The following is a 10,179-nucleotide window of genomic DNA, read 5'->3' as shown; positions in this document are numbered from 1 at the left end:
ATCTGCTGGGAAGAAATGACAGTAAAGGGTGGAGACGGCTCATGGGGAAACGCTCTACTCGAGATGGTTACTGACCATACAATGACACAATGGATACAGGAGAACACTAGGTATAGAAATGAAGAAGAGCCATCGAAACTAGACCTAGTAATTACATCCGAACCTAGAATAGTGGACAAAATTGAATATAAAACACCAATAAGTAAAAGTGACCACGTATTGATTGAACTGGAACTTAATGAAGAAAAATATATGAAAAGAAATGAACAATACAGAAAAGGAAGAATGATGTATGAAAAAACAAACTTTGATAAAATAAGAGAATTCTTTCAACAAGAAAACTGGGAAGAAATATACAAAGAAGAAACAACAGTAGAAGAGAAATGGAATATTTTGACAAAAATTTACAAAAAAGGAGTGGAAAAGTATGTCCCAAGACAAAAACAAGAAAAAGAATATGTAAAATGCTGGTACAACAAAAGCTGTAGGGAGTTAAAAGACAAAAGAGACAAAGCCTGGACCAGATGGAAAAAAGACAGAAGACCTGAAAAATGGAATATATATACCTGCTATAGAAATGAATATGTACAAATGTGCAGAGAAGAAAAGAGAAAATATGAAAAAGATATCATAGAAAAGTGTAAAGATCAACCGAAACTATTCTACAGATTTGTAAACAATAAACTGAAAAACAAACAAGACTTGGAGAAATTAAGACAGGAGGGAGTTGAATACACTGAGGAAATGGAAATGGCGGAAATTATGAACAAACATTTTAAATCAGTGTTTACAAGGGAGAACATACAACCTGAAGAAAACGAATGGAAAGAGAAAGTCCCCCCTATGGAAGAAATAAAAGTAACAAAGAATGAAATATTAACACACTTGAGTAATCTTGATGTCAGAAAATCGCATGGACCAGATGAAATAGCAAACTGGATACTAAAAGAATGCAGGAATGAACTGGCAGACAAAATACATAGCATACTAAATAGTTCCTTGAAAGAAGGAAAAGTTCCAGAAGACTGGAAAAAAGCAAACATAGTACCTATATACAAAGGAGGAAATAAAGAAGAACCTACCAACTATAGACCAGTCTCTCTAACAAGTACAATAGCAAAAATTTGTGAAAGAATTATCAAAAGTAGATGGGCAAAATATTTAGAAAAAAACAAAGTGTTAAATCCAAGGCAATTTGGATTCAGACAAGGACGATCATGCGTCACCAATTTAATATGTTTCTATTCAAGACTAATAGATATAATACAGGAAAGAGATGGATGGGCGGACTGTGCATTTTTAGATCTAAAGAAAGCTTTTGACAAAGTACCACATAAGAAGTTGCTTAAGAAATTAGAAACTGAAGGAGGAATACAGGGCAAGCTACTAAATTGGATGGAGGACTTTTTGCAAGAAAGAAAAATGAGAGTAGTGATAAGAAACCAGCACTCAAAATGGGATGAAGTAATAAGCGGTGTTCCGCAAGGAACAGTTCTGGCCCCAATAATGTTTGCTATATATATTAATGATATGGATGAAGGAATAGAAAGCTATATGAGCTTCTTTGCAGATGATGCAAAACTACTGAAAAGAGTGAAAACTGAAGAGGATTGTGAATCACTACAGAGAGATCTAAATAAAGTACAAGAATGGAGTAGGAAATGGGAGATGGAGTTCAATACAAAAAAGTGTAGTATAATGGAATTTGGAAAAAGCAAAAACAGAATAACAGGAGCATATAAATTTGGAGAAGAAGGAATAAAAAAAGTAGAAAATGAGAAGGACCTGGGAGTCATTGTTATGAATAATATGTCACCTGAGAAACATATAAATAAGATTTTCGGAGAGACTTATAATCTAATAAGAACAATCAAAGTTGCATTTACATACCTGGATGAAGAAATGGTGAAGAAAATCCTAATCACCCTGATAAGACCAAGATTGGAATATGCAGCAACGATATGGTCACCAAGTACAAAAAAATGTATAAAAAAACTTGAAAGAATACAAAGAGCAATTACAAAACTGGCACCAACACTCTCAAAACTATCATATGAAGAGAGACTAGAAAAACGAACTACAGACACTAGAGCAAAGAAGAGAGAGAGGAGATTTGATAGCTATTTACAGAATCATGAAAGGCATAGAAATTACTGATAGAGAGAATCTGATAAAATGGGATGACAGAAATACAAGAGGACACGGAAAGAAAATAAAAAAAGACAGCTATAGAAGAGATTTGAAAAAGAACAGCTTTCCTCACAGAGTAATAGACAGTTGGAACAAGTTAGATGAGAAAGTGGTGTGTGCAAAAACAATACATGAATTTAAAAATAGTTGAGATAAAATGAGATATGAAGACGGGACCCCACGAGCATAGCTCCCCTTCCCGTAAAATACAACTAGGTAAATACAACTAGGTAAATACACACACACACACACACACACACACTTCAACGAACGGACGGCTTAGAAGACGTTCTGAAGAAAAAGTGAAAAATAGAGGATTCCAAAGCAAATGAAGTACCTATTGTATTTGCAGGGTGGGGGGGGGAATTGCTCGTGGGGTAGTGGGAAAGAGGAGAAGGGGAGGGATTGCTGAGGGAAATGGAAGGAAATGAGGAAGGAGAAGACTTGGCCCAGGCAGACAGACGAAATGTAAACATAAAAAAACGGCCCCCCGACCAGCTGAGTGACGACGAAATGTCTAATAAAAATGTAAAGATCAGAAACATAGATAAGAGCAGTACAATGGAAGGTTAGGATGATAATTTCAAAGGATTTAATGAAAGGGCGGCGGATACCAACCTCCCCCGACTGACAAAACTGGAGGAAAAACTTCAACAAATGTCTGACAACTGGGAAGTTAGGTTTGGCAAGATGACAAAAATCGCCGAGAGGTTTGAAAAATTGGAAAAACTAGAGAAGGCGAACAAAAACTTAACTGATGAAATAGATGACCTAAAAAGACAGTGAAGAGAAGTAAAGGTGGAAAATGAGGAATTGAAGAGGAATAGTAAAGAAAACAGAGAGGCCATAACTAAAGAAGCTAAGAATTGGAAAGCAACCCAAGAAGACAATAAAGTTTCATTCACTGACATAGTCAAACAGCAATTGAAAGAACATACTGAAGACTCGGTTATTAAAGTGATGAGACAAAAGGAGAATATAGTAAGAGATTTAGCAGACAAGAAGAAATGTATAATCATATTAGGAATGGAAGAAAAACACAACCCAGATAGAACCACAAGAATCAAAGAGGAAAATGAAAAAGTAAGCCAATTACTAGAATCAGTTCAGGAAGATGAACCAGAAATTATGAAGCAAATCGAAGAGAAATTTAGACTCGGAAAGTATAGCACAGATAAGACCAGATCAATTAAGATTAAATTCAAGTCACAAACGACGGCAGAGAATATCTTATCCAAAACAGGGAAACTAGCAACAAGTGAACAATATAAAAAGGTATGGATAAAAAGGGAAATGAATAAAGAGGAAAGAGAGGAAGAAAAACAGAAAAGACTTCAAGCTAAGGAAAAAAAAACGAGAAAAGAACGGAGTCAGAAAAAGAGAGATTCTATTGGAGAGTAGTGAATATGAAACTAAAGAAAGTCGACATACAAGAGAAAAACAAAAGGGAAACAGAGAACACAATGGAAGTGGCAGAAAACTAAGAGTGTCTTACACAAATATAAATGGATTAATTACAGGATTGAATGAGCTGAATGATTATTTGAAGGAAAAAGAACCAGACATAATGGGAATTGTAGAAACAAAATTAAAAGGTCCACTACCACCCAACAGTGTAGGACATGATGCATATAATTATTGGATTAGAAACAGAGAGACAAAGCAAGGGGGTGGAGTTATGTTCCTGACTAAGAAGGATATAAACGTGAAGTGTATCACATATGGAAAGAATACAGTAGAGATGATAATGATGGAAGTAGAAGACAGAGATAAGAAGAGCAGAAAGTTTGTGATAAATTATGTGCTGGGAAGAGATGACAATAAAAGGTGGAGACGGCTCATGGGGAAACGCTCTACTTGAGATGGTTACTGACCATACAATGACACAATGGATACAGGAGAACACTAGGTATAGAAATGAAGAAGAGCCATCGAGACTAGACCTAATAATTACATCTGAACCTAGAATAGTGGACAAGATTGAATATAAAACACCAATAAGTAAAAGTGACCACATATTGATTGAACTGGAACTTAATGAAGAAAAATATATGAAAAGAAATGAACAATATAGAAAAGGAAGAATGATGTATGAAAAAACAAACTTTGATAAAATAAGAGAATTCTTTCAAAAAGAAAACTGGGAAGAAATATACAAAGAAGAAACAACAGTAGAAGAGAAATGGAATATTTTGACAAAAATTTACAAAAAAGGAGTGGAAAAGTATGTCCCAAGACAAAAAAAAAAAAAATAAAATAAAAAGAGGAAAAGAATATGTAAAATGCTGGTACAACAAAAGTTGTAGGGAGTTAAAAGACAAAAGAGACAAAGCCTGGACCAGATGGAAAATAGACAGACCTGAAAAATGGAAAATATATACCTGTTATAGAAATGAATATGTACAAACGTGCAGAGAGGAAAAGAAAAAATATGAAAAAGATGTCATACAAAAGTGTAAAGATCAACCAAAACTATTTTACAGATTTGTAAACAATAAACTGAAAAACAAACAAGACTTGGAGAAATTAAGACAAAGAGGAGTTGAATACACTGAGGAAATGGAAATGGCGAAAATTATGAACAAACATTTTAAATCAGTGTTTACAAGGGAGAACATACAACCTGAAGAGAACGAATGGAAAGAGAAAGTCCCCCCTATGGAAGAAATAGAAGTAACAAAGAATGAAATATTAATACACTTGAGTAATCTTGATGTCAGAAAATCGCATGGACCAGATGAAATAGCAAACTGGATTTTGAAAGAATGCAGGAATGAACTGGCAGACAAAATACATAGCATACTAAACAGTTCCTTGAAAGAAGGAAGAGTTCCAGAAGATTGAAAACAAAAAACAAATATAGTACCTATATATAAAGGAGGAAATAAAGAAGAACCTACCAACTATAGACCAGTCTCTCTAACAAGTACAATAGCAAAAATTTGTGAAAGAATTATCAAAAGTAGATGGGCAAAATATTTAGAAAAAAAAAACCGTGTGAAATCCAAGGCAATTTGGATTCAGACAAGGACGATCATGCGTCACCAATTTAATATGTTTCTATTCAAGGCTAATAGATATAATACAAGAAAGAGATGGATGGGCGGACTGTGCATTTCTAGACCTAAAGAAAGCTTTGACAAAGTACCACATAAGAAGTTGTTTAAGAAATTAGAAACTGAAGGAGGAATACAGGGCAAACTACTAAATTGGATGGAAGACTTTTTGCAAGAAAGAAAAATGATAGTAGTGATAAGAGACAAACACTCAAAATGGGATGAAGTAATAAGCGGTGTTCCACAAGGAACAGTTCTGGCCCCAATAATGTTTGCTATATATATTAATGATATGGATGAAGGAATTGAAAGCTATATAAGCTTCTTTGCAGATGATGCAAAACTACTGAAAAGAGTGAACACGGAAGAAGATTGTGAATCACTACAGAGAGATCTAAATAAAGTACAGGAATGGAGTAGGAAGTGGGAGATGGAGTTCAATACAAAAAAGTGTAGTATAATGGAATTTGGAAAAAGCAAAAACAGAATAACAGGAGCATATAAATTGGGAGAAGAAGGAATAAAAAAAGTAGAAAATGAGAAGGACCTGGGAGTCATTGTTATGAATAATATGTCACCTGAGAAACATATAAATAAGATTTTTGGAGAAACTTATAATTTAATAAGAACAATCAAAGTTGCATTTACATACCTGGATGAAGAAATGGTGAAGAAAATTCTAATCACCCTGATAAGACCAAGATTGGAATATGCAGCAACGATATGGTCACCAAGTACAAAAAAAAATGTATAAAAAAACTTGAAAGAATACAAAGAGCAATTACAAAATTGGCACCAACACTCTCAAAACTATCATATGAAGAGAGACTGGCAAAACTTGAACTACAGACACTAGAGCAAAGAAGAGAGAGAGGAGATTTGATAGCTATTCACAGAATCATGAAAGGCATAGAAATTACTGATAGAGAGAATCTGATAAAATGGGGACACGGAAAGAAAATAAAAAAAAAGACAGCTATAGAAGAGATTTGAAAAAGAACAGCTTTCCTCACAGAGTAATAGACAGTTGGAACAAGTTAGATGAGAAAGTGGTGTGTGCAAAAACAATACATGAATTTAAAAATAGTTGAGATAAAATGAGATATGAAGACGGGACTCCACGAGCACAGCTCCCCTTCCCGTAAAATACAACTAGGTAAATACAACTAGGTAAATACAACTAGGTAAATACACACACACACACACACACACACACACACACACACACACACACACACACACACACACACACACACACACACACACACATACACACACACTTGAACGAACGGACGGCTTAGAGGACGTTCTGAAGAAAAAGTGAAATTTCGTGGATCCCGAAGCAAAGGAAGTACCTATTGTATTAACAGGGTGGGGGGAAATTGCTCGTGGTATAGGGGATAGTGAGGAAAAAGGAGAAGGGGAGGGATTACTGAGGGAAATGGAAGGAAATGAGGAAGGAGAGGACTTGGCCCAGGCAGGCAGACGCCATGTAAACAAAAGAGGTCCCGACCAATTTAGTGACGACATAATGTCTAACAAAAATGTAAAGATTAGAAACATAGATAAGAACAATTCAATGGAAGGTGAGGATAACAATTTCCAAGGATTTAAAGAGGGGGAGGCGGATACCAACCTCCCCCGACTAGCAAAACTGGAGGAAAGGCTTGAACAAATGACTGAACATTGGGAGGTTAGGTTCGGTAAAATGTCAAAACTTGCAGAAAAGTTTGAAAGATTGGAAGAACTAGAGAAGGCGAACAAAAACTTAACTGATGAAATAGAAGAACTAAAAAAACATTTAAGAGAAGTAAAAGAGGAGAATAAAGAATTAAAAAGGAACAATAAAGACAATAAAGAAACAATAGCAAAAGAGGCACAGGGGTGGAGAAAGATACAGGAAAATAGTAAAGTTGCATTTACTGATATAATTAAACAGCAAATGAAAGAACAAACTGAAGACTCAGTTATCAAAGTGATGAGACAGAAGGAGAATATTGTAAGAGATTTAGCAGACAAAAAGAAATGTATAATTATATTAGGAATGGAAGAGAAACATAACCCAGATAGAACCTCAAGAATCAAAGAGGAAAATGAAAAAGTAAGCAGTTTACTACAATTAGTTCAAGAAGATGAACCAGAAATAATGAAACAAATCGAAGAGAAGTTCAGACTCGGAAAGTATAGTACAGATAAGACCAGACCAATTAAGATTAAATTCAGGTCACAAACGACGGCAGAGAATATCTTATCCAAAACAGGGAAACTAGCAACAAGTGAACAATATAAAAAGGTATGGATAAAAAGGGAAATGAATAAAGAAGAAAGAGAGGAAGAAAAAAAGAAAAGACTTGAAGCTCAGGAAAAAAACGAGAACAGAACAGAGTCAGAAAAAGAGAGATTCTATTGGAGAGTAGTGAATATGAAACTAAAGAAATTCGACACATGAGAAAAACAAAAGGGAAACAGAGAACACAATGGAAGTGGCAGAAAACTAAGAGTGTCTTACACAAATATAGATGGATTAATAACAGGATTGAATGAGCTGAATGATTATTTGAAGGAAAAAGAACCGGACATAATGGGAATTGTAGAAACAAAATTAAAAGGTCCACTACCACCCAACAGTGTAGGACATGATGTATATAATTATTGGATTAGAAACAGAGAGACAAAGCAAGGGGGTGGAGTTATGTTCCTGACTAAGAGGGATATAAACGTGAGGTGTGTCACATATGGAAAGAATACAGTAGAGATGATTATGATCGAAGAGGAAGACAGAGATAAGAAGAGCAGAAAGTTTGTGATAAATTATGTGCCTCCGAAAACAGCCTCGTGGGAAGAGAGTGAACATAAAAGTATGTTAGAGGACACAAAGATAACATTAAATAAGATAATGGAAGATGGAGGAAGAATAGTTATGATGGGCGACTATAATTGCAAAGAAATCTGCTGGGAAGAGATGACACTAAAGGGTAGAGACGGCTCATGGTGAAACGCTCTACTTGAGATGATTACTGACAATACAATGACACAGTGGATACAGGAGAACACTAGGTATAGAAATGAGGAAGAACCATCGAGACTAGACCTAATAATTACATCTGAACCTAGAATAGTGGACAAGATTGAATATAAAACACCAATAAGTAAAAGTGACCACATATTGATTGAGCTGGAACTAAATGAAGAAAAATACATGAAAAGAAATGAACAATATAGAAAAGGGAGAATGATGTATGAAAAAACAAACTTTGATAAAATAAGAGAATTCTTTCAAAAAGAAAACTGGGAAGAAATATACAAAGAAGAAACAATAGTGGAAGAGAAATGGAATATTTTGACAAAAATTTACAAAAAAGGAATGGAAAAGTATGTCCCAAGACAAAAACAAGAAAAAGAATATGTAAAATGCTGGTACAACAAAAGTTGTAGGGAGTTAAAAGACAAAAGAGACAAAGCTTGGACCAGATGGAAAAAAGCAAAAGGCCTGAAAAATGGAAAATATATACTTGTTATAGAAATGAATATGTACAAGCATGCAGAGAGGAAAAGAGAAAATATGAAAAAGATGTCATAGAAAAGTGTAAAGATCAACCAAAACTATTTTACAGATTTGTAAACAACAAATTGAAAAACAAACAAGACTTGGAGAAATTAAGACAAAGAGGAGTTGAATACACTGAGGAAATGGAAATGGCGGAAATTATGAACAAACACTTTAAATCAGTGTTTACAAGGGAGAACATACAACCTGAAGAGATCGAATGGAAAGAGAAAGTCCCTCCCATGAAAGAAATAGAAGTAACAAAGAACGAAATATTGAAACACTTGAGTAATCTTGATGTCAGAAAATCGCATGGACCAGATGAAATAGCAAACTGGATTTTGAAAGAATGCAGGAATGAACTGGCAGACAAAATACATAGCAAAATAAACAGTTCCTTGAAAGAAGGAAAAGTTCCAGAAGATTGGAAAAAAGCAAATATAGTACCCATATATAAAGGAGGAAATAAAGAAGACCCTAACAACTATAGACCAGTCTCCCTAACAGTACAATAGCAAAAATTTGTGAAAGAATTGTCAAAAGTAGATGGGTAAAATATTTAGAAAAAAAAAAAAACGTGTTAAATCCAAGGCAATTTGGATTCAGACAAGGACGATCATGCGTCACCAATTTAATATGTTTCTATTCAAGGCTAATAGATATAATAGAAGAAAGAGATGGATGGGCTGATTGTGCATTTCTAGACCTAAAGAAAGCTTTTAACAAAGTACCACATAAGAAGTTGCTTAAGAAATTAGAAACTGAAGGAGGAATACAGGGCAAACTGCTTAATTGGATGGAAGATTTTTTGCAAGAAAGGAAAATGAGAGTAGTGATAAGAGACAAACACTCAAAATGGGATGAAGTAATAAGCGGTGTTCCGCAAGGAACAGTTCTGGCCCCAATAATGTTTGCTATATATATTAATGATATGGATGAAGGAATTGAAAGCTATATGAGCTTCTTTGCAGATGATGCAAAACTACTGAAAAGAGTGAACACGGAAGAAGATTGTGAATCACTACAGAGTGATCTAAATAAAGTACAGGAATGGAGTAGGAAGTGGGAGATGGAGTTCAATACAAAAAAGTGTAGTATAATGGAATTTGGAAAAAGCAAAAACAGAATAACAGGATCATATAAACTGGGAGAAGAAGGAATAAAAAAATAGAAAATGAGAAGGACCTGGGAGTCATTGTTATGAATAATATGTCACCTGAGAAACATATAAATAAGATTTTTGGAGAAACTTATAATTTAATAAGAACAATCAAAGTTGCATTTACATACCTGGATGAAGAAATGGTGAAGAAAATTCTAATCACCCTGATAAGACCAAGATTGGAATATGCAGCAACGATATGGTCACCAAGTACAAAAAAAAAT

This window comes from Oratosquilla oratoria, chromosome 36, assembly GCF_046742065.1.
Source record: "Oratosquilla oratoria isolate Oo_2021 chromosome 36, ASM4674206v1, whole genome shotgun sequence".
Taxonomy (NCBI): Eukaryota; Metazoa; Arthropoda; class Malacostraca; order Stomatopoda; family Squillidae; genus Oratosquilla; species Oratosquilla oratoria.
This window is presented reverse-complemented; position numbering follows the sequence as displayed.